Source organism: Orcinus orca, chromosome X (genome assembly GCF_937001465.1).
Source record: "Orcinus orca chromosome X, mOrcOrc1.1, whole genome shotgun sequence".
Lineage (NCBI taxonomy): Eukaryota > Metazoa > Chordata > Mammalia > Artiodactyla > Delphinidae > Orcinus > Orcinus orca.
The window spans coordinates 102,411,436-102,438,011 of NC_064580.1; the positions used below are offsets into that span (position 1 = coordinate 102,411,436).

Sequence of the window (26,576 nt, forward strand, 5' to 3'; positions counted from 1 at the left end):
GGGAGTTCTATAATTCACATCTTCCAAGTTTAAGTGAGAGTGTAGAGGTTATCAGAATGTAGTTGTACTAACACAACTTAAAGTAGTACATATAGGGGAATCGGGAAGATGGCGGAAGAGTAAGATGCGGAGATCACCTTCCTCCCCACAGATACACCAGAAATACATCTACACGTGGAACAACTCCTACAGAACACCTACTGAACGCTGGCAGAAGACCTCAGACCTCCCAAAAGGAGAGGGGATTAACAGCGCTGCTTAAAGGAGCTCCAGAGATGGGCACGAGCCACGGTTAACAGCACGGACCCCAGAGACGGGCAGGAGACGCTAAGGCCGCTGCTGCCACCACCAAGAAGCCTGTGTGTGAGCACAGGTCACTATCCACACCTCCCTCCTGGGAGCCTGTGCAGCCCGCCACTGCCGGGGTCCCGGGATCCAGGGACAACTCCCACAGGAGAACGCACGGCATGCCTCAGGCTGGTGCAATGTCAAGCCGGCCTCTGCCGCCGCAGGCTCACCCCGCACTCCGTGCCCCTCCCTCCCCCCGGCCTGAGTGAGCCAGAGCCCCCACATCAGTGGCTCCTTTAACCCCATCCTGTCTGAGTGAAGAACAGACGCCCTCAGGTGACCTGCACGCAGAGGTGGGGCCAAATCCAAAGCTGAGCCCCGGGAGCTGTGAGAACAAAGAAGAGAAAGGGAAATCTCTCCCAGCAGCCTCAAAAGCAGCGGATTAAAGCTCCACAATCAACTTGATGTATCCTCCATCTGTGGAATACATGAATAGACAACGAATCATCCCAAATTGCGGAGGTAGACTTTGAGAGCAAGATTTATGATTTTTTCCCCTTTTCCTCTTTTTGTGAGTGTGTATGTGTGTGCTTCTGTGTGAGATTTTGTCTGTATAGCTTTGCTTCCACCATTTGTCCTAGAGTTCTATCCGTCCGTTTTTTTTCCCTTTTTAAAAAAATTTTTTTCTTAATAATCATTCCTTCTTCCTTCCTTCCTTCCTTCCTTTCTTCCTTTCTTCATTTCTTTCTTTCTTTCTTTCTTTCCACTTTTTCTCCCTTTTATTCTGAGCCATGTGGATGAAAGGCTCTTGGTGCTGCAGCCAGGAGTCAGTGCTGTGCCTCTGAGGTGGGAGAGCCAACTTCAGGACACTGATCCACAAGAGACCTCCCAGCTCCACATAATATCAAATGGCGAAAATCTCCCAGAGATCTCCATCTCAACACAAGCACCCAGCTTCACTCAACGACCAGCAAGCTACAGTGCTGGACATCCTATGCCAAACAACTAGCAAGACAGGAACACAACCCCACCCATTAGCAGAGAGGCTGCCTAAAATCATAATAAGTCCACAGACACCCCAAAACACACCACCAGATGTGGACCTGCCCACCAGAAAGACAATATCCAGCCTCATCCACCAGAACACAGGCACTAGTCCCCCCCCACCAGGAAGCCTACACAACCAACTGAAACAACTTTAGCCACTGGGGACACACACCAAAAACAACATGAACTACGAACCCGCAGTCTGCAAAAAGGAGACCCCAAACACAGTAAGATAAGCAAAATGAGAAGACAGAAAAACACACAGTAGATGAAGGAGCAAGATAAAAACCCACCAGACCTAACGAATGAAAAGGAAATAGGCAGTCTACCTGAAAAAGAATTCAGAATAATGATAGTAAAGATGATCCAAAGTCTTGGAAATAGAATAGAGAAAATGCAAGAAACATTTAACAAGGACCTAGAAGAACTAAAGATGAAACAAGCAATGATGAACAACACAATAAATGAAATTAAAAATGCTCTAGATGGGATCAATAGCAGAATAACTGAGGCAGAAGAACTCATAAGTGACCTGGAAGATAAAATAGTGGAAATAACTACCACAGAGCAGAATAAAGAAAAAAGAATGAGAAGAACTGAGGACAGTCACAGAGACCTCTGGGACAACATTAAATGCACCAACATTCGAATTATAGGGGTTCCAGAAGAAGAAGAGAAAAAGAAAGAGACTGAGAAAATATTTGAAGAGATTATAGTTGAAAACTTCCCTAATATGGGAAAGGAAATAGTTAATCAAGTCCAGGAAGCACAGAGAGTCCCATACAGGATAAATCCAAGGAGAAACACGCCAAGACACATATTAACCAAACTGTCAAAAATTAAATACAAAGAAAACATATTAAAAGCAGCAAGGGAAAAAAAACAAATAACACACAAGGGAATCCCCATAAGGTTAACAACTGATCTTTCAGCAGAAACTCTGCAAGCCAGAAGGTACTGGCAGGACATATTTAAAGTGATGAAGGAGAAAAACCTACAAGCAAGATTACTCTACCGAGCAAGGATCTCATTCAGATTTGATGGAGAAATTAAAACCTTTACAGACAAGCAAAAGCTGAGAGAGTTCAGCACCACCAAACCAGCTTTACAACAAATGCTAAAGGAACTTCTCTAGGAAGAAACACAAGAGAAGGAAAAGGCCTACAATAACAAACCAAAAACAATTAAGAAAATGGGAATAGGAACATACATATCGATAATTACCTTAAATGTAAATGGATTAAATGCTCCCACCAAAAGACACAGACTGGCTGAATGGATACAAAAGCAAGACCCATATATATGCTGTCTACAACAGACCCACTTCAGACGTAGAGACACATACAGACTGAAAGTGAGGGGATGGAAAAAGATATTCCATGCAAATGGAAACCAAAAGAAAGCTGGAGTAGCAATTCTCGTATCAGACAAAATAGACTTTAAAATAAAGACTATTAGAAGAGACAAAGAAGGACACTACATAATGATCAAGGGATCGATACAAGAAGAAGATACAGCAATTGTAAATATTTACGCACCCAACATAGGAGCACCTCAATACATAAGGCAAATACTAAGAGACATAAAAGGGGAAATCGACAGTAACACATTCATAGTCGGGGACTTTAACACCCCACTTTCACCAATGGAAAGATCATCCAAAATGAAAATAAATAAGGAAACACAAGCTTTAAATGACATTAAACAACATGGACTTAATTGATAATTATAGGACATTCCATCCAAAAACAACAGAATACACTTTCTTCTCAAGTGCTCATGGAACATTCTCCAGGATAGATCATATCTTGAGTCACAAATCAAGCCTTGGTAAATTTAAGAAAATTGAAGCTGCATCAAGTATCTTTTCTGACCACAACACTATGAGATTAGATATCAATTACAGGAAAAGATCTGTAAAAAATGCAAACACATGGAGGCTAAACAATACACTACTTAATAACGAAGTGATCACTGAAGAAATCAAAGTGGAAATTTAAAAAAATACCTGGAAACAAATAACAATGGAGACACAACGACCCAAAACCTATAGGATGCAGCAAAAGCAGCTCTAAGAGGGAAGTTTATAGCAATACAATCCTACCTTAAGAAACAGGAAACATCTTGAATAAACAACCTAACCTTGCACCTAAAGCAATTAGAGAAAGAAGAACAAAAAAACCGCAAAGTTAGCAGAAGGAAAGAAATCATAAAGATCAGATCAGAAATAAATGAAAAAGAAATGAAGGAAACAATAGCAAAGATCAATAAAACTAAAAGCTGGTTCTTTGAGAAGATAAACAAAATTGATAAAACATTAGCCAGACTCATCAAGAAAAAAAGGGAGAAGACTCAAATCAATGAATAAGAAATGAAAAAGGAGAAGTAACAACTGACACTGCAGAAATACAAAAGATCATGAGAGATTATTACAAGCAACTCTATGCCAATAAAATGGACAATCTGGAAGAAATGGACAAACTCTTAGAAAAGCACAACCTGCCAAGACTGAATCAGAAAGAAATAGAAAATACGAACAGACAAATCACAGGCACTGAAATTGAAACTGTGATTAAAAATCTTCCAACAAACAAAAGCCCAGGACCAGATGGCTTCACAGGCGAATTCTATCAAACATTTAGAGAAGAGCTAACACCTATCCTTCTCAAACTCTTCCAAAATATAGCAGAGGGACGAACGCTCCCAAACTCATTCTATGAGGCCACCATCACCCTGATACGAAAACCAGACAAAGATGTCACAAAGAAAGAAAACTACAGGCCAATATCACTGATGAACATAGATGCAAAAATCCTCAACAAAATACTAGCAAACAGAATCCAGCAGCACTTTAAAAGGATCATACACCATGATCGAGTGGGGTTTATTCCAGGAATGCAAGGATTCTTCAATATACGCAAATCAGTCAATGTGACACACCATATTAACAAATTGAAGGAGAAAAACCATATGATCATCTCAATAGATGCAGAGAAAGCTTTCGACAAAATTCAACACCCATTTATGGTAAAAACCCTGCAAAAAGTAGGCATAGAGGGAACTTTCCTCAACATAATAAAGGCCATATATGACAAACCCACAGCCAACACTGTCCTCAATGGTGAAAAACTGAAAGCATTTCCACTAAGAACAGGAACAAGACAAAGTTGCCCACTCTCACCACTCTTATTCAACACAGTTTTGGAAGTTTTAGCCACAGCAATCAGAGAAGAAAAGGAAATAAAAGGAATCCAAATCGGAAAAGAAGAAGTAAAGCTGTCACTGTTTGCAGATGACATGATACTATACATAGAGAATCCTAAAGATGCTACCAGAAAACTACTAGAGCTAATCAATGAATTTGGTAAAGTAGCAGGATACAAAATTAATGCACAGAAATCTCTGGCATTCCTATACACTAATGATAAAAAATCTGAAAGTGAAATCAAGAAAACACTCCCATTTACCATTGCAACAAAACGAATAAAATATCTAGGAATAAACCTACCTAAGGAAACAAAAGACCTGTATGCAGAAAATTATAAGACACTGATGAAAGAAATTAAAGATGATACAAATAGATGGAGAGATATACCATGTTCTTGGATTGGAAGAATCAACATTGTGAAAATGAGTCTACTACCCAAAGCAATCTACAGATTCAATGCAATTCCTATCAAACTACCACTGGCATTTCTCGCAGAACTAGAACAAAAAATGTCACAATTTGTATGGAAACACAAAAGACCCCGAATAGCCAAAGCAATCTTGAGAACGAAAAACGGAGCTGGAGGAATCAGGCTCCCTGACTTCAGACTATACTACAAAGCTACAGTAATCAAGACAGTATGGTACTGGCACAAAAACAGAAAGATAGATCAATGGAAAAGGATAGAAAGCCCAGAGATAAACCCATGCACATATGGTCACCTTATCTTTGATAAAGAAGGCAGGAATGTACAGTGGAGAAAGGACAGCCTCTTCAATAAGTGGTGCTGGGAAAACTGGACAGCTACATGTAAAAGTATGAGATTAGATCACTCCCTAACACCATACACAAAAGTAAGCTCAAAATGGATTAAAGACCTAAATGTAAGGCCAGAAACTATCAAACTCTTAGAGGAAAACATAGGCAGAACACTCTATGACATAAATCACAGCAAGATCCTTTTTGACCCACCTCCCAGAGAAATGGAAATAAAAACAAAAATAAACAAATGGGACCTAATGAAACTTCAAAGCTTTTGCACAGCAAAGGAAACCATAAACAAGACGAAAAGACAACCCTCACAATGGGAGAAAATATTTGCAAATGAAGCAATGGACAAAGGATTAATCTCCAAAATTTACAAGCAGCTCATGCAGCTCAATAACAAAAAAACAAACAACCCAATCCAAAGATGGCCAGAATACCTAAATAGACATTTCTCCGAAGAAGATACACAGATTGCCAAAAAACACATGAATGAATGCTCAACATCATTAATCATTAGAGAAATGCAAATCAAAACTACAATGAGATATCATCTCACACCAGTCAGAATGGCCATCATCAGAAAATCTAGAAACAACAAATGCTGGAGAGGGTGTGGAGAAAAGGGAACACTCTTGCACTGCTGGTGGGAATGTGAATTGGTACAGCCACTATGTAGAACAGTATGGAGCCTCATTAAAAAACTAAAAATAGAACTACCATACGACCCAGCAATCCCTCTACTGGGCATATAACCTGAGAAAACCATGATTCAAAAAGAGTCATGTACCAAAATATTCATTGCAGCTCTATTTACAATAGCCAGGAGATGGAAACAACCTAAGTGTCCATCATCGGATGAATGGATAAAGAAGATGTGGCACATATATACAATGGAATATTACTCAGCCATAAAAAGAAAGGAAATTGAGCTATTTGTAATGAGGTGGATGGACCTAGAGTCTGTCATACTCTGTCTGAAGTAAGTCAGAAAGAGAAAGACAAATACCGTATGCTAACACATATATATGGAATTTAAGAAAAAAAAATGTCATGAAGAGCCTAGGGGTAAGACAGGAATAAAGACACAGACCTAGTAGAGAATGGACTTGAGGATATGGGGAGGGAGAAGGGTAAGCTGTGACAAAGTGAGAGAGTGGCATGGACATATATACACTACCAAACGTAAGGTAGATAGCTAGTAGATAGCTAGTTGTGATGGTCACAACTGTGATTTTATAATCTCCACTTAAGTCACTGGAAAGGGATATAGGTAACAACACAGATGGTACTTTGGGCACACAAGGAAAGAATGAGGGTTTTATAACTAAGGGCAGCACTTCAGCTTGATGGAGCCAGAGACTAATTTTCCTCTTCCTCATTGTAGTTATGATGGACTGTGACCAAAGAGCACCAAGAGAGACACACTAGGCTTTACCAGGCATTTCCACAGCTCTTTAGAACAAAAAGAGTGAACCGGATACTGTGACTGCCTCTCAGAATGAAGACAGGACTTGGCCTTGTTCACCACTGCATCCCCAAGACCTGGGTCAGAAGGTACTTCACTAATTTTTCTTGAATGAATTGATGTGAAACGCCTCATTTCCTCTCATCAGAGACACGGTGCTGCCCTATATAGTAAGGCTAATTAGAGCCATTGAGTCTCCTCTATCGGCAAATATAGCAGATTCATCTTTAAAAATGGTAGATGGACCTAACCCACACACAGAGTCACTTAGAGCCATTCTAAACCATTTAAGGGTCTAAACCATTTTTGGCACTAAGTTAAGCAGAAAATCAAACTATTGTCAAGTAATAGTTTATGCATATACTGTAATGGGTTCATTTCTGAAAATCAATGAATGGTATCTCAAGTCATAGAAAACTCAAGTTGCACATTACTCTAGATCCTGTTTTCTAAATGGTGTGATACTTTCTCATTCGGAATGGCCCTCTTAAAGCAAGCCAACTTGGCTTGCCTTCAGTAAGCAGGTTTCTAACCCCCTTCCACGTAGCCCAGTATCATAATAGCTTAATAACAAAATTAGCAATGGAAAAAGACACCAGATTTCCTAAATCGAAATTCCTAAATCAAGCATCGTTTTTTAATTCCACAGCACCTGGCTCCTTGATCCCTATTAATCTCCATGATAAAGATATGCTTCCACCTAATTATCATAAAGGTGCACTTAGGTGTTCTTCTAGTGACAGCAGCGTCATCTTGTTTGGTTCTATCCGACCCATCAGCTGTGACATCACCACACCACTGCCACACATAAAGAGCAGAGAATCCATGTACAGAAGGAAATTTTTAAAAATACTTAAGATTCACAGTAAGTCATTTTAAGTGAATCAAGTCACTTTAGCTTCGACTGAAACTACTTGGGGACCTGAATAGAAATTCAACTCAAGTATATAATAAGCATAGAAAACTACGGAGGAAGTTTTAAGCACCATTTCAAAACTGTTCTGAAAGAAAAAGAAGTAACAAGAGACGGATCCAAGATTAATTCATTTTAAAAGATACCTATGTTCTTCAAGACATCTAATTATGTCCATGGATTATTTTTAATAATAAAAAGTAAACAGCTATTCTTTAGCCTGAAAGGTAACACTGACTCTAACTTATTACTATAATGAAGAACTGGGAACAGCCTTCTCCCTCCCATGCCACGCACACAGATATTTGGTTTAATAACTCCCACTAGACAGAAATGTAGTCCTTGACTATAACAACTGACTATATTTTGGTGAAGTCTGAGTGGCTGAAAAATCCTTTCAGATTTTTTTCAAAATATTCCAACTATTTCACAATATCTGTATATAATATCATGCAATACATTTTTTAAAATAAATTTATTTATTTATTTTTATTTTTGGCTGTGTTGGGTCTTTATTGCTGTGCGAGGGCTTTCTCTAGCCGCAGAGAGCGAGGGCTACTCTTCGTTGCAGTGCGCGGGCTTCTCATTGCGGTGGCTTCTCTTGTTGCGGAGCACGGGCTCTAGGCGCGCGGGCTTCCGTAGTAATTGTGGCACGTGGGCTCAGTAGCTGTGACTCGCGGGCTCTAGAATGCAGGCTCAGTAGTTGTGGCGCACGGGCTTAGTTGCTCCGCGGCATGTGGGATCTTCCCAGAGCAAGGATTGAACCCGTGTCCCCTGCATTGGCAAGCGGATTCTTAACCACTGTGCCACCAGGGAAGCCCATGCAATACATTTTATAAGACCCTTTCTGTAACACGTCACCCCAGTACTAAATCCCAGCAAACTATATCCCTGTTGCTTTTATCTCAACCACCTATCCACTAGTACTCTCTGTCAGGCGTAACCTTCAGAAATATTTTTTTTAAAAAACGCCAGTGTATACACATAAAATTTCTCAGGCATCCCTGGCTCTGGTCCATTATAGAAGCACGCACAGACAAGGTGGTAGCCATTCACACAAGCGGGTGTAGCAGTTTTTGTTTGTAAGTACAAGTCTGGCTTAGTTATGTAGTACTAATATCAATACACTTGTGATAAATACATAATGAGCAGATATATATAAACAATTTGGACTGAGAATTCAAAATCAGATAAATACATAATCCTTTGAAAGACCAGTCACTAATCAAAATGAAATTAAAAGAAGGCGTTCTATAGCAATTTGGAGCTAGATAGCACAAAACAGCCTCAAATGTGCATTACACTGAGCAGAGCTCTATGGACATTTTGATGGGGAAGCAGTAGTACCAACAGCCACACTACTTCCAGCCCCTTCATGGCCACATTTGTTTCGAAACATATTTCTCTTTTGGGGTGATGAAAGTGTTCTAAAATTGACTGTGGTGATGGTTGTGCAACTCCGTGAATATACTAAAAACCACTGAATGGTACACTTTTAATGGGCGAACCATATGGTAGCTGAATTATAGCTCAATAAAGTTGCTCCCTATTTTTAAAAACATGTTTGTGGAGCAAAATATTGCACACAAAAGCAGCTCTGATTGGCTGCCAATATAAAGGATTCTGAATTTGATTTACCCTCAAATTGTTTTCCCAGTTCAAAATAAACATGTACACACATGCATGCACATCTGCACACACACAGGCAACATACAGGCACAAAGCTTTGGGCGTTAAAATGTCAGAATGCTTTCCTTGTTTTTCAATAAGACCCTTGCTCTTCGAAAGTGCCTTATTAAAAATACCTTGCCAAAAAAAAAAAAATACCTTGCCAACTTTAACACCCTGCTCTGATGGTTCCCCTACATTTCTCCAGAATGTTTTCTAACATGCCTTAGTTAGCTATCATGCTCCTATATAATGTCCCCTGTGAGAGACAGAATAAAAGGAAGGGTTGTGGTTCAAAAGCACAGACTCTGCAACTAGACTGCATGGATGCTAGATCTTTTACTTATTAGGTATGTAACCTTGGGGTTGTTATCTAACTTCTCTATGCCTCAGTTTTCTCATCTGTAAAATGGGGATAACAATGGCCCCTCCCTCACAGCACTGTTATGTGGTTTAAATGTGTTAATGCATATACAGCACTTACAATGGTACCATACTCGTGGTGGGTACTGTAATAACTAATTACTGATTGGCATTAGTATTAGTATTGGCTGATATCAAGTTGCTTCATGTTCTCTGTTGCCTTTGCTAGACTGTAGGATTACTTCAGGGCAGTGAATACCTTTTCTCCCTCCTAACCAAATGCTTTACATACAATTACTCCACAAATGCTTCCTCAGAACGTTTAAACACCACAGCTATATGATGCCAAAAGCACTTAGAAAATTCCGTAATAAATCCAAAACTCATTTTGATAAATGTCAAATTGTGCAAGTACGTATGCAGACCTAGAATAATGGTTGGCATCTCCACTGCTGAAGTTCTGGTTCATCCCATCAACTGAAAGACTAGAGATACGAAAAGGATCCTTAGTCTTCTATATCATTAGTGGAAAAGCACTAGGTTAGAACCAAGGGCCCTACATTCTGCTCCTAGATCCACCTCAGACAATGCGACCTTCTGCAAGCCACTTAACCTCACTGTGCATCTGCCACTGGGAGGATAATTAACCATTCTTCAAAAGCAAGATGCTCTAAATAAAGGGCATTATCTTTCATATTGAGCTCATTTCTTGAGGGTAGAGTAAGTCTAATCTTTGAAAAAAGACTTTTAAACATTTTCTTTTCCTGTTCGAATATGATGCTGCTGCTGATGATTATAAACGCAGGTAAAGCTGCTAATAAATAATATATCTCATTAGTGTGGTGAGCTAGGCTTTTCAGTACTTGAACATACATTATCATAATAATCATCACAAAACCCTGTGAATAGACAGCAATGAGTTGCCTGGTTCTTTCCCTTCTGTGCACCTATGGCATTCCAAATCCAAGTCCACTACCCACGGGGTATCTGTCTCATCACGTGTCTGACACGGCAACCAAAGGAGAACACTGGAAGGTGGAAAAGCAGGCATGCTACCTTCGTATACTTCCGACTCAAAAGGTTAGAGCAGCTCTGCAACTACAGCAGCTCTCAGTAATCTATTTAGACTTAGACATTCATTTATCAAAACTGCTCTTGAATTTTTATCATCTCTAAGCGGCTTGACTACTACGAGTCTTCCAATATTTTCCACTTTGAGGGCTTGAAATCTGTAATAGAGATAAATCAGGAAAATGTATTACCTCTTGAAGTATCAGAACACCAGAAGTTTTCATGTTTAAAAGACAACACTGTTTGCTGTGCACATTTTCCTACATCTCCCTTTCCCTTCAAAATGGAGATTAAAATTTAAGTCCTATTAAGCTAAACAGTATTGTATTTAAGTATATGCTGGGTCAATCATATTTAAAAATTGACATTTTCCTCACATTCAATGTAATTCTATCTTTGAATAAGTAACAAGCCAAGCATTTACCACAAACTTTCTTGTCTGCCAGAAAACTAGTGCTACTTCTAAATGGTCTACTCACCATTTAAAAGGTACATGTTCAGAAAGTAGCATCCCAGCTGGGATTAAGGCAGTATAAAGGAAAGATGCAATTTCCCCTAAGATTTCTGGTTCATATATAAATGGCAAAGCTCCTAAAGTTTTAACCAGTTAGGCCATCAATCTACTAAGAGAGTCAATAATAACTATACCTACTACGTGGCTTGAACTGTGCTTAGCACTTTATATGCATTATTTCATTTAATCCTTAACACCAACAGACGAGGCTGTTTACAGAGGGGGCAACAAGGCTCAGAGAGGTGAAGGGAGTTGCCCAAAATTACACTGCCAACAAGAGGCAGAGTTGGGATTTGAACCCCAGCCTGAGATTCCAGGGCCGAAGATCTTAGCCACTGAACTCTATACAGCGTTCGCACTGAGAAACATACAAGAGTGGAACAGAAAACTTTGTTGAAATGAAGCATTCTTTAGAAATAAGTGGGACCACGAAGCAAAACTCTACAGCCCTCTTATCCCTTTTTACTGAATAGACTATAAAAGCACGTCACACATAGCTTATAAAAACCATTCCTTAATCACCCCTCTATACCCATTTCCCTATGATCTTTGGGCAGTAAAATGTTACAACAAGGTCAGGCCCTGGGAACTGTGTCTGGAGTGGGACAGCAATAAAAAAAGTGGGACAGCAATAATAAAAACCAGTTGAAAGAGTTCGTGTTTGACTTACTCCATTTACTTTCACCCCCTTTCTTCACTTGCCTTTCTCTTCATCTTTCTCATTTGGAGGAAAGCAGTTCACTGCTTTGCAACAGGCATACCTCTGGCGTGCTGCTTGCCCATTTTCAAAACCACCTCAAACTCTAGAAAGCTTTTATCAACCTCCGAGCACATGAGGCTTGGTAACTTTCCTCTACTATTAAATATTTCAGTAGCCGGCAACTGACGAAGCAGTTTGTATAGTGAATGCATTATAAACGAAAGGAGATTCAAAGTTAGCAAAAGTTAACTTCAGTCAGTGACACAAGCAAGTGTGCATAGAATGTGGCAAAGCTTTGACCCCATCAATTGTGCTGCTTTAAGTTCATGGCCATTATGTTCTAACAACCTCTCTTCTGAAGACAGCAGTCCCTTGGCAGGCCCTTCCCTGTCAGTCTTAGCTACCACCCCGCAACATGAAGACCACAGCTAGCACACAACACATTTTAAGATTCAGATCACTATCAAACAACCAGAGCGCTCTCTTGAACTAAAAGAAATTATGCAACATAGGGGGAAAAGATGGATGTCTATTGCCTTTGCTGCAGGCCATTAGGGGTTTTAAGGCTATGAAAATATATGAGTATTTGACTAAAGGAACAGACTCAAACAACACAGTGTGGCCTCAGTGTTTTTCAAAGCGTCACCCCAGGGTTACCACAGCTGCCCTTGCAGGCAGACTTTCTCTGAAGTACTGGGTTTTACCTCAAATTTTCATTATGAATACTGCGTTGTAAAGCACAACTTATTTGAATTTAAATATTGTTAATTATTTAAAATTAGCTACCACCGAATGTCCTTCTCAATGTTTGGGTAAAATAAATGCTTCAAGAAAACACAAGCTGCTTTAGTTTGTAACTCTTAGTACACATTATCATGTCACCATCATGCTAATCCAGTATACCCAGTGTGCTCCAGTTTGAGAGAAAGAGCGCTGGACAGAGATTCTATTTGTTTGAACTAGTGCAATGCCAGGAATATAATAGGTACTTCATAAGTATTTGTGGAATGAATTGGCAGAATGGCTTCAAGGACTAGTTTTCAACTCCAAGAACATTCCAGAAAAACCTTTTGAGACACATAATTACAAAAGAAAACCACAAAAGAACAAGGACAAAGAAAATATACCAATTATGATTTACAAATATTGATAAGGGGGAACAATAAAAACCATACTTTGCTTAGTTTAGTTGGAAGGAAAAGGCTGCCAGGATGTCATACAGAGATAATGTTGCAGGGGGTAGGGGTGGTTAGGGTGATTAAAAACCAATTCCAGTTAGCGAACACTAAGACGAGTTTTCAACTGACTCTTGTGCTTTCCTCTGTACGTTTTTAATATTAATGATTTCAAACTTACAGAGGAAAATAAGGAATTGTAATGGATACCCGTGTTCCTGTGTACCCAATGCATGATGCTGAAACTGCTGAAGTCCAGGAACCATGCCTCATTTGTTTTATACCTTTCTCTGGCTTTTACTACAGATTTCTATATACATGAGGAGTTCAAGAAATGTTTAACAACTGCCAAGAATAAGTGTCTAATCATATTAAATTCTTAACTGCATCCTCTCCGCGAGCCCCTCCCCAAAAAAGACTTGCCCTAAAAAAAGCATGCTTTAAGTAACAGAAGAAAAACAAAAAATAAATACTTTTACTGGTCCTAGATGAAAGAGGATTGAAAGACTGGGGTCTCAGCTCATTTCAATCATGTGACCCGGCCGTATCTGTTTTCCTATGATAAAATGAGGCTCATATGGCTGGCCCTCTATCCAGAGTTGTTGCATGAATAAATCAGCATGTATTTACATGGTAACCATTACAAGCGAGGTATTGGGAAGGATAATATAGCATATTTACCTCCCTAATCACTACCAACAGCAACGACTTACTATGTGCAAGGCCCTGATTTAAGCACTTTTATGTAAGGTATACAATCCCTTATCTGAAAACCTTGGTGCCAGACGTGTTTCCAAATCCAAAAACGTCCAGACTTTTAGGTAGGCGGTAACCTGCATGTACTATACATTATGTAATACCCCAGTATGGTCAGAAGGCACTGCCCCATAAACACATTACTAATTTTACAACAAAACCAAATAAATATTAACATTAAGTAGAATAAAGGCTATAAAATACATTTGCATCCGTTCAAGTCAAATTTTGTCAGCATCTGAGTTTCAGCACCTAACTTACCAAATAAAAGTTTTATCACACCTTTTTATTTATTGTTTTATTTATTTTTGTGGTACGCGGGCCTCTCACTGTTGTGGTCTCTCCCGTTGCAGAGCACAGGCTCCGGACACGCAGGCTCAGCGGCCATGGCTCACGGGCCCAGCCGCTCAGCGGCACGTGGGATCTTCCCAGACCGGGGCACGAACCTGCGTCCCCTGCATCGGCAGGCGGACTCTCAACCACTGCGCCACCAGGGAAGCCCCTATCACACCTTTTTAAATTAAAAATTGCAAACAACACATTTTAGATGTACCTAACTCATTCAGTCCTTCTAAGTACTCTAAGATCGAAGTTCTCTTATTCCTATTTTACAGATGAAAACTATGAGGTACAGAGAGATTAACTAACTCACCCAGTGCACCCCAGCTAGTAAGTCTCCTGGCCTGAACTGCAACCCAGGCAGCCTAGCTCCACTATTGTGCTCTTAACAACTATGCTCTATGACTTCTCTCAGAAACTGCTTGATGACACCAGACAAGCATGTGAAAAGTAAAACAGTACTAAACAATTTAAGTACCCAAAACAATAGGGGAAACAGCACAAGGCAGCATTTATTCGTTATTCAGCAACTATTTATAGAGGACATACCATGTGCCAGGTGTTCAGGAGACAACGACGAGCGAACCAGACAAGGTCCAGGTTGCCTTCATGCAGCCAGAGACCGGTGGGGAAATGGCCCGGCATCAAATAAACATAATTATGACATGCATGGCAAGTTTGTGTGACTGCTGTTCACATCCAGAGGAGGAGATCGGGTCAGTGCGGGGCGGTGTAACAGGACATAAGATTGCAACTGTTCCTTGACTAGTACTGGGATTTGCAAGGACAAAAAGAAAAAGGGAGGGCTTTTGAAACAGATGATGGCATGGCATCCATTCAAAACACCGTTACTGTGCGCCTACTCTATGCCAAGAATAATGCTAAGCACAAAAGTTCCAAACTAGGTAAAAATCCATTTAAACCAACAGAGGATTTGTGTAAGAGAATAATAAGGACAAGTGGGATAGTAGGCCTGGGTCACATCAGGGAGAACCCTTGAGTGTTGAGGAGCTGGGATTAGACCCTGCAGGAGTCCCTGAAAGTTATTTTGCAGGTTTCTGCCTCACAATATTAGGATTTATCCCTATGGAATGTCAATGACTATCTGCATTCCTATTTGGGGCCAATTAGACCTCAAAGCTGGATTGCTTTCAAGCAAGGGCTCAGGGCAACAAGATAAATGCCAAGTCTGAATTCATTTAATCCTCAAGGAATAGAGAAAACTCTAATCTCTCAAAAACTAAAGGTATGGCAATTTGAAAATGCTGGAGAAGGCAATGACCAGCTCCTCTTTTTTTTTTTCCAATTTTTCAATTTATTTATTTATTTTTGGCTGTGTTGGGTCTTCATCGCTGCGCGCGGTCTTTCTCTAGTTGCGGCGAGCCAGGGCTACTCTTGATTGTGGTGCGCGGGCTTCTCATTGCGGTGGCTTCTCTTGTTGCGGGGCACGGGCTCTAGGCGCACAGGCTTCGGTAGTTGTGGCACACAGGCTTCAGTAGTTGTGGCTTGCGGGCTCTAGAGTGCAGGCTCAGTAGTTGTGGTGCGCGGGCTTAGTTGCTCTGCGGCATGTGGGATCTTCCCGGACCAGGGCTCGAACCCATGTCCCTGGCATTGGCAGGAGGATTCTTAACCACTGCGCTACCAGGGAAGTCCCCCAACTCCTCTTAAAATCCCAAAGGCCGTTTCTAAAACCTAAGTTATTCCTTCATACGCAAATGAGATTTCCAACCTTCCAAAGTACATTTCTATGAGAAAATAAAACATCATTCTTTGAAAAACAAATTCTTAAGTTGAACGATGATCTGATCTTTAATGAGGCTGGTGACAACTTACCTCAGGGCACAGGTGACAATGTGACAGTGGAAACTCAACTGCTTTTTTTTTTTTTTTTTTTTTTGCTGTACGCGGGCCTCTCACTATTGTGGCCTCTCCCGTTGCGGAGAACAGGCTCCGGACGCGCAGGCTCAGCGGCCATGGCTCACGGGCGCAGCCGCTCCGCGGCATGTGGGATCCTCCCAAACCGGGGCAAGAACCTGTGTCCCCTGCATCGGCAGGCGGACTCTCAACCACTGCGCCACCAGGGAAGCCCTCAACTGCTTTTTAACATACCTCAGAGTTCCACTCCCCTATCCCCTTATCTAAGCAGAGTGGAAGAAGTGAATTACATATTTATTCAGCATACATATCAAAGATTTTCATTCTCAGGTCTTAATGTAAACAACTGAGTAGCGAGGTATTCTATTTGTCCTCTGCAAAACAAATTCTCTTTACGCCCACTAATATTTTTTTCAGTCATTGACCTTCCACAGAGAAGTAGGTAACAAAGACTCTTCAATGGCTTCCCGCTGTTCTGAGAACCAAACTCAAATTATTTCTCAGAAGCTCCAGGCCTGCATCACCTATTATCTGCCTCTTTCCGGGCTCCTTAACTCCTTTAACCACTCCCCCACATTGCTCACTAGGCTCCATCCACGCTGGCTTGTTTTCTGTTCCTCAAACATCTCAAGTTTGTTTTTCTGCCTCAAGGCCTTGACTCTTCTCTCCGCTCTTGACAAGGTAAACTGGCAAGGTAAGCTCAATCGCTCTTCTTTCACGTCTCTGTTCAAAGGTCACCTTTGCTGGGAGGCCTTTCCAGAGCACCCTTGCTAAATAGGCCGGTCCCAGTTCTCCATCTCACAGTATTTCCATCATTGTTGTCACTACCATCTATAAGGATCTTCTTCATTTATTTCCTTGTTTATTGTCTATATCCTTTGGTGGAATATAACCTCTGTGAGACTCTAGAAGAACAAGGATCATGTCTCTTAAGGTTCATCATTGTGCGTAACACAGGGCCTGGCAGACAGAAGGTGCTCAACAGATTTCGTAAGATAAATTACTAAAGGAATGAAGAATATATTTAAAGGCTGATTGCTATGAATGTCAGTAACTTGAGAAAGCCTTGTTTTTCTAATTTTGAGATGTTTCTCTACAGCTGTTCATTTTTCAAAATTCTTTCTACATTTTCTGAAATCTGGTGACACCTGACAAGTTGTTGTGCTAGTTCACGGCAATAAAAATATATCACTCAACCAATGGATTTAAGAAAAAATACTTTGAGGAGGTTGTAGTAGTTTATTAAACATCAATAAAATCAAACAATCTGAAAATTGGTTAGTCTCACTCCACTAATGTAAGTCAAATTACATGAAGAAAAGTAATTTAAAATGTAAAGAAATGCAAAAGAAGAGAATTCGACAGCAAACGGCAATTATGTTTACTAACATCAGAAATATCCAGTTTGATAACTTCTAGGTGTACTAGGTGGATTATCAAGTACATTTTGAGTAACATTCTAAGATTCAGAGCAAAATGCTTAAGACAAACTCATATCCACCTTTATCTTATTTTCTGGCAAACATAAGTAGTTCATACTAGGGCAATGTTACCTTAGACTTGGTATCAGTAACAATTACCAAGGAAAAAAATGGCATAGTAACATAAACTCTTTTCTTTGAAACAGTTGGCAAGTTTGTATATCTTTCCAGAAAGGGTTGGCAAGAAAATTACAGATTTAGAAGGGTGGGCCTATTGGTATAAATCCCCTTTCCCTACTATATCCCATTTTTTAAAAGGACTAAAGTGAAGTCAGAAATTTACCAAATGAATGAGGGAAACTACAGATCACCTGTAAGCCATATAACTAAACTGACGATCAACAGACTTTAATATTCTTGTGAAAACCACTTTCCTCAGAACATCACCTTAAACTCGATACTGCCATACCACTCTTTCTTAAAGTGTGCTTATAAAAATTGCAGATTAAAAGCCTTGGGAATTTAAGGCTCTTATTTATCTATTTTAAAAACACATCATTTGATGTTGCCGCAGAAGCTACATGCTTTGTCTCACTGCCAAAAAAGTGCTCCCAGGACAGTGAAATTTACCCATCATCTTTATTCACAACTGGTTTCTTCTGAGATGACTGCCAATTAATACCCAGTATGTCAATGGCAACACCTGGTCACACATCAAGCAAACAATTCTATCACTGTTAAGTATAAGGATATTAATAAAAACTTGCAGATAAGGGAGCTAGTATTTTTAAACGTAAAATGATGTCATAACTGGTTAATGGATTATTTCATTTTTCTCAGTTTTCAAACTTGAACACTGGATATAGCCCATTTCCAAGAACACAGCCGCCGAGGTCAGCATGTGCTAGTTTACTGTATCTGCCTCCACTTTCAGCTTCTTCATTCAATTTTCTTCACGCACTAATTAGCGCATGGAATTGAGTAAACGAACCTCAGTATGGGAGCTAACAGGGCAACTGCATGGGGAGAAGGCGATATTGCTAGTGCCGTGTGAAATCAGCTTCAGCGCACTAATCCCCAATCCACAGAAAAGTCGTCTCTTTGACATGGTTTTTAAATTCTGCTTCTTGAGGGTATATACAAATATGAGATCTGAAGCAAGAAATTGTGGCTTCTTTAAAAGAAAAAACAAAAACAAAGGCAGGGGCCCTCCCAACAGAGACAGTTTTAAACTCCAGATTCAGTGTAACCACCTCTACATCAAGATATAGAACTATTCCATCACCACAAACATAAATTAGACAACTCAAGAGAAGGGAACAACTCAAGAGAAGGAAGGAAAGAAAATCTACTGTATTTATCCATACTTTTCTTACCATGTTCTTGTTGTTCCCATTCAGTGTGCTTAGTAACCAGCCTATGCTAACTTGAGTGACTTTATCCCAAACCACTAGTCCTCTGACTACATTAAAACGATGAACACCCCAGTCTGCAGGAGAAGCCAGGCATCAAAGTCAGTCTCTCTCTCTCTCTCTCTCTCTCTCTCTCTCTCCCTCTCTCTCTCTCTCTCTCTCTCTCCCCCTCCCTCCCTCCCTCCCTCCCTCCCTCTCTCTCTCTCTCTCTCTCTCTCCCTCCTTCTCTCCCTCTCTCCCTCCCTCCCTCCCTCCCTCCCTCCCTCCCTCTCTCTCTCTCTCTTTCCCCGGCCTGCTTGGCAGCGTGGGAAGAATCAGATTCAGGACCATGTGCTAGGATTAAACACAAACATACATACATACATTCTAAGCGGTTGTGGTTCTTGAACTAAGTTACTGAAAACTAGAAAGAAACTTTCAAGTTCCTCAGCTGGTATTTGCTAGAGGATCATTCCCATCACTTGCAGTACACCGTAATAGACTGTAAGCTTCCAAGAAAATCATTAGACAACTGTGATTAATCCAAAGAAGCCAAGACTTTTAGAGATGAAGACGTTCAAAGCAGAGTTAACAGCTTCGAGGAAGAGAAGAGTGTGCTCCTGACTCCGGAGCCAGCAGCGGAGCCTACCAAGTTAGAAGATTATAGAGGAGGGACGGATGGGAGGCACAAAGCAGAAACTGTTAGAAGGCAAGAGACAGTGGGGCCCGAGGCGAGCAGAGGGACCCCAGACCGTCAAGGGCAGCGACAGCCCGGAGAAGAAGATCTTAGAGGGATAACAAAGAAGCAAAGGAAAGCTAGGTACAGTGGTCCTCAAAGAACCCAGGCGACTGGCGGAGCCAGCGAGTCCGGGAGGTAGGGATGAAAAGGTGCAGGGATGAGGGCGCACAGCGGCAAGCGAGAGAAAACGGGTTGGGGGGTGAGGGGACGTGCAAAGAGCGAAGGTAGTTCCCTGTCCCTCTGCCCCTGGTGCAGATCGCAACTCCTTACCGCGCGCCGCCTGGCCCCGCCGGGTCCCAGGGGCTCGGAGGCGGCTGATGGAGCCGCTGCGACTTCAGGACCCTGCCTCACCTTGTTTGCCGCGTCCCAGCGTCCCGCTGCCCGTTCGCCGGCTGCTGCGCTCCGAGGGCCAAAGAGCTAGTCGCGCGGCGCAGCCGGGGCTCTGTCCGGCTGTGAGGCACCGGCCCCCAATCCTCCGCACCCCCTGCTCGCCCCGGTCACTTCGCCTCGCTCTCCCGCAGGCGGAGAGCACGGACCCTAACCCGAACGCCGCTCCACTTATTTCAAAAGCCCCCGTCCCACGCTTCCCCGGAATACGAGCGGAGCTGCTGCGGCCGCAGCGGCAGCGCCTCCGCCTGACCTCACCGGGGGGTGGGGGGGGGCGGGAGCCCAGTTGAGGAGGGGAGGGGGAGGGAGCGCGCGGGCGGGGGAAACATGGCGGCGGGGGTGGCCCCGGCGGCGCCTGCGCGGGAGGCGGGGGAGCTGGGGCTAGGACCGTGTGTAGGGTCCGAGCACAACTCCGCTGCAGCCGATGCGTGACGAGGAGGGGCCCGGAGGCGGGGTGACCGCCCAGTGGCCCTCACGCCTCCGAAACCGGGACGCTCGGCTTTGAGCACACTTGGCTTCTAGTGCCCAGGGTGCAGAAGAGGTGAAAACTGTCAAGTATCCAGGGGCACAGTGCGCCCGCCAAGAGGAGGCCCCCCGGTGCTCCTGCCTGCAGTTGTCGCGGCCCCTCTTAGTCACAGGGGGCCCGGGCACAAGGTGTGTCCTCAAGCCGCTTCCCCTCGGTGGGGCGCGCACCTCGAAATCAGCCTGACCCAGGCTGTCACACAACTGTTCATCACTCTTCGGATGCGACGAGCACTTCATATCTGCCCTCCCTACGGGAGGTACAGACGATTAAGAAAGAGGAAGAATAACAAATACGGCACTTCAGCATTTTACCGAGCGTCTGCTTAGAACCCAGCGCTGAATTATTCACTCACTTAATTCTCACAGCTACTCCACAAGGTCCACAGTAGAATTATCTCCATTTCACAAGTGACAAAACTGAGGCGAAAAGGTCAAACTAGTTGCCCAAGGTTACACAACTGGTAAGGAGCAGAGCAGGACCCAGTTTCCCAAGCAGTGTGATTCCAGCGCCCAAGCTCTTAACCGCTGTGCAACGCTGCTTCCAAACTGGTGGAACTGCTACTCTGAGTCAGAATCTTGACTCTCTCCTCCCGGTTCTGTCAGCCAAGCCCCCAGCAAAAACCCCAGTCAAGCCTGTTTTTCCCCTTTGCAGGTCTTCTATTCATTCTTTGCCTTCTTGACGGTTACAGCCTGGGGCCACCATTTTACACCTCTTCCTTTGCCTTTTCTGCTTATAATTCCAGACTTCTCCTAGGAAAAATAATGGGAGCGTGCTGTTAGCAACCAGTTTACTCACTGTTTTTTGTTTTTTGTTTTTTTTAAGGAAGTGATGGGGTGAGCGTGGGGACTGTAGTTCTTTATATTTCCTAATATTTCTCCCTTTGCCTACCAGTAAACTGATCAGGCATCTGAGATCTCAACATTGTTGACTTGGTATTTCAAATTCCATACACTGAAATTCTAGTAGTGCATTTTAAGTAACTTTGAAATTAATCAGTTACTCAAAAACTTGCAAGAACTAAAGCTATCACCACACTGTTGGGCTTTACCAAACTGGTAAAAAGGTAAGAAAGAACTCCAAGTGCACGTGTAATTTACATTATTATCTTTTACCTGTCAGTGGATTCAACACGATTCATCTTTGTTAACAGGCGTGCATTCATTGGCTTCTCCACTATGCTTATTCAATAATTGTCATCATATACCTGTGTTACACACAAAATGCCTATTAGCTGGAAAGCACCTGTTACAGGAGTTTACAGTCTCATTGAGATGTGTTTAAAGCAATTGATTTCAGCGTGTATGAAAAATCTAGCACGTTAAGTTAAAAATAAATAAGTAAATACAACTGAGTTGATATACACCCAAGTCATTGCTTCATCCCTGCCATAAAAAGGTTCAAGTGGGGTAGTTTTACAGTAAGTTCTCAAACAGAAATAACAGGAAAATGGGATGATCAGGTGTGGCCCTAGCAGCCCCAATTCACACTGTTCACCCTTCTGATACACAGCAAGGATGGGGGCGGTTATAGAATCTGCATCTGAACAACGGGATAGGAATAAGATATATTACAAATAGACTTATTCGGTAGGAATTAGTTGCTATTTGGGTTAGGATGCTTTGAAAAGTTAATCTAGTGGACAGAGCTCTGACTTGGAGTCAGTAGACACTTATGAGCTATGTCACGTTACGTTAACCCCATCACCTCTCTTGAGTGTGTTCTTCCTGAATTTAGAGTGGGGTAATCATGATATTGGCCTGATCTGCGTCACAGCATTGTTCTAGGTTTCAAAACAAAAAAACGTCATGTGAAACTACCTTGTAAACCTGTAAAATATATATATAAATGTAATGCAATGTTTTCATTAATATCAGACTGATTGGCCATTAGAAGCTAGGGATTTAATCGTGAAGGATGTTACAAGTTAACCTGTAGCCCAAAATGTGAAGAATTAGAAAAAGCATTTGGAATACAATAGTACAATAAAAATCTAAAGAATGGGGAGATGTAACAGAGGTTCAAGGAATAAGAAAACAAGTCAAAACAAAATATTAGTGGTGAAGAGAATACAGAAAATGATGCTGGCTATCATGGGCTGAATTGTACCCCCCCCCTCAAAATTCATATGTTGAAATCTTAACCCCTAGTATCTCAGAATGTAATGTTATTTGGAGATACATTATTTAAACAGGTAATTAAATTGAGGTCTTTGAGTGGCCCTTAATCACACATGACTGTTGTCCTCATAAGAAGAGGAGATTCGGACACACATGGGCATACACACTACCATGTAAGGACATAGTGGGAAGGCAGCCATCTGCAAGCCAAGGAAAGAGGCCTCAGAGGAAACCAAACCTGTTGACACCTCGATCTCGGACACATAGCCTCTGTGAGAAAATAAATTTCTGTGTACTGTTTATTGTTGTTTAAGCCATCCAGTCCATGGTACTTTGTTGTGCCTGCTCTAACAAACTAATATAACGGTAAAAATTTAAATGCCAGATGGATATCCTCCGTATTAGTTACTGTTAATTGCTGCCTAACAAATTGCCACAAACCTGGTACTGGCCTAAAACTACACACATGTATTACCTCAGTTTCTGGGGGTCAGGAGTCCAGGCATAGCTGAGCTGGGTGCGATGCTCAGAGTCTCACAAAGCTACAATCAAGGTGTCGGCTGGGCTACGTTCACATGTGGAGCTCAGAGTCTTCTTTCAAGCTCATTCAGGTGATTGTGGATTCAATTCCTCAGGGTTGTAGGACTGACACCCTGGGCATCTACAGGCTCTAGAGACTGCCCCTCTCCACAGTCAGCTTACAACAGGGCTGTTCGTTTCATCATGGTCAGCAGGAGAACTCTCTCCTCCAGAAGGGACTTTAATTACATCTTCAGAATCTCTTCACTGTTGTCATGTAAAGGAACCTAATCATCAGACTGGTCACCAAGCATATCCACAGGTCTCGACTACACTTAAAGGAGAAAAGAATGTACAGGGTATGTACACTGGAGGGCAAGAATCTTGGAGGTCATCTTAGAATTCTGTCCACCATGTCCCCCAACAGTTTGACAAGACCAATTTAATTATATGTTTATAGAAATTCAACAAGACAGAGATCGTGCAGGCAGATGTGGACATGCGTGTACACATGTACACACACCAAAGAGCACCCAGACCACAGCTGAGGCCTAGTCCCTCAGGAAGCATTTGCCAGCCTGCTGTGTGCCTAATGGATATGAAACCAAAGGGCTTCGATTGCATTAACTCTGATTAAAGAACAAATTGAAAAGTATTAGGACACCTTTTTTGACCTCTCTGCTCAATTTGCATTTCTTTGAAACACTCAGCTGGTCCATTATTGAATGGAACCGGTATTTATAGAGAGCCCACAGAGGGTCTGCTTAGCCCCTTACTCACTCCATAGAGTGAAATAAGGAACAGAATAAGGAGAAAGGTTTCTATTCCCCTGTGGCTCACAAAATAGTCTAGACAAGTCACCAAAATATATATATATGGTGGTGTGGGGTGTGTGTTTAAATACAGAAATAAACACACACTTTCTAAGTGAAGAGAAACCAACATGTACTATCCTCTTAGTCAGATAAGTGAACTCTTAAATGGGCTTCAAGGAGAGGTCAAGATTGAGCTTGAAGCCAGGAAAGGATCTAAAGGATCTGTACAGATTTTCTTAACATCAAGGATGAAACTAGCCATAAACTACACTAAGCAGATTTTGTGTGCAGGACTCTGGGAAGATTCTAACCCTGCCCTCTTCTGTCAAAATTTCAGAGCTGACTTCTCAACACAGCTCCTATGCACTTCATTCTTACAGGAGCTCAAATCTGGAGGGTTAGAAATCAAAAATGTCCTGCGTACTCTGGTATCAAAGCGTTCTAAAAATAGAACTATAGGATGAGTGCAAAGGATACCATTGAGGGGTTTTAAGCGTAAGAGTGATAAGAGGCAATGTATGTTTGAGAGTCACCATGACTTCTCTGAGTTGGACAGGGGCAAAGGCAAAAGCAGGGAGACTGGTAAGAAGGCTGCAGTAGGCAGACAAGTGATGATGCAGCCTAGAATAGGGTGGTGGCAGTAGAGACAGAAAAAGAGACAGATGGAACAGAGATATATTCAAGAGGATGACCCAGCAACTAGGAAGACCCATTCAACTAGATGAAAGATGATGTCATTTATTATCCTGGGAAAGACGGAAGCATCTAGGTTTTGGAGGAGGGTTTTTTTCTGGGGCGGGGGGTGGATTGCATTGCATAAAGGGTTCCATTTGAGACATGTTACCTTTGTCAGTGAGATATTCAAGAGGAGAGATCAAGCAGGCAGGAGTGCATGCATCAAGGGCTCAGAATAGATTCTCTGTGATGGAGAGGCCCCATTGGCAGGCTTCTATAGGAAATGGTACACAACTGTTGTCTGTCTCCCCACCAACTTGCTGAAACATGACTTACATAACAACCTGGATATCTCTCAAAATAATTATTCTAAGTGAAAGATGCCACACAAAAAGGGGTGCATACCTTATGATTCCATTTATATAAAATTCTAGAAAATGAAAATGAATCTATAGCAATAGAAAGCAGATCATATTTATTGAATGTTTCCCATATGCAAGGCCATGCTACACTCTATAAGAGACACAAAGAAATATAAGATCTGGTCTCAAAATGTATAAAATCATTTTGAGGAGATATGTCAAAGCTCAGGTCACCACTATACCAAGCATGTGTGATAAGTGTCATATGTGTGATACAAGCAATGGGAATTCATATAATCACTCTTTGTCATATCAGTAAATTGGAAATAAAGTCCCCACATCAGAAATTTGGTTAAATATATTATATGAGTATATAATTGAATACTCCACACTCTTTCAAAAACAATACATGATTTCATGTGTTGAAATGGAAAGATGTTTCTGATAGGCTACAAAACGGTATTATGATTCTCCTCCCACAATAAACACATATATATGCATACAGAGAAATAATTAGGAAACTATACAATAAGATAGTAACAGTGATTATCCTTTCATGTATAAGATTATGGGGGTTATTATATTCTTTTCCTTGTATGTACTTTCTGATTTTTCTGTACTGAGACTGGAAGAATGAAATAATGTAATTTTTTCTAATAAAGAGGAAAGGCTTTAGAGAAATTCTGATGCAGTCATGTTTTAGCCAAGTCATTTTCAAAATTTTTTTATTGAGGTTTAATTGACACATAACATTATATTAGTTTCAAGTATACAACATAAAATGAGTTGATATTTGCATACATTGGGAAATGGTCACCACAATAAGTCTAGTTAACATCAGTCACCATACATAGTTACAAAACTTATTTTTCTTTGTTTTTCTTGTGATGAGGACTTTTAAGATCTACTCTCTTAGCAATTTTCAAATATGCAGTACAATATTATTAACTATAGTCACCATGCTGTGCATTACATCCCCACGACTTATTTAGTTTATAACTCAAAGTTTGTACCTTTTGACCCCCTTCACCCACTTTGCCCCCCCAACCCCCTCCAGGCATGTCATTTCTAGATGGGACTATATCCACTAGAGATACAGAACTAGAGCAGGTAGTTAGAATACATTTCTAGAGAGATGGTAGTTAAAACAATGGAAATAATTAAGAAAACTCAGGGGCGCTTAGACTCACAGAAGACTTAGTTACCAGAGGAGACACCAAAAGAATGGGGAGAAAAAGAGATCGCCTCCAAGTGAGAAACAAGAAAACATCAGAACCAATGGAGAGGTAGCTGTGCTAAACATGAGACAGTGAGGGGCACTTATTCTCACAGAGAGCATGGTAACACTCTCCAAGTAGAAGTTTGCAGAGCAAGTGTAGAATTTTAAAACTTACGATGCCTTTTAAAAAATTTACCGCAATATTACCATATAAAAATAGTGTCATCTTTCTCAAATGCAAATCTAAATATGTCA

General features: G+C 41.4%; 1 protein-coding gene across 5 annotated transcripts in view; it reads right to left on the minus strand.

The window, feature by feature from the left end:
* Positions 1-20,354, minus strand: part of KLHL13 (kelch like family member 13) — a 184,586-nt gene extending 164,232 nt beyond the window's left edge. For 2 of the 5 annotated variants that reach the window (XM_049704680.1, XM_033415468.2), the window contains exon 1: positions 20,053-20,354. The gene's annotated coding sequence lies outside the window, so the exon portion shown is untranslated. Of the gene's footprint in view, positions 1-19,971 lie in introns of all 5 variants that reach the window. The other 3 variants (XM_049704685.1, XM_004285099.3, XM_049704682.1) reach the window with 2 other exon arrangements.
* Between the last annotated feature and the right edge of the window lie 6,222 nt (positions 20,355-26,576).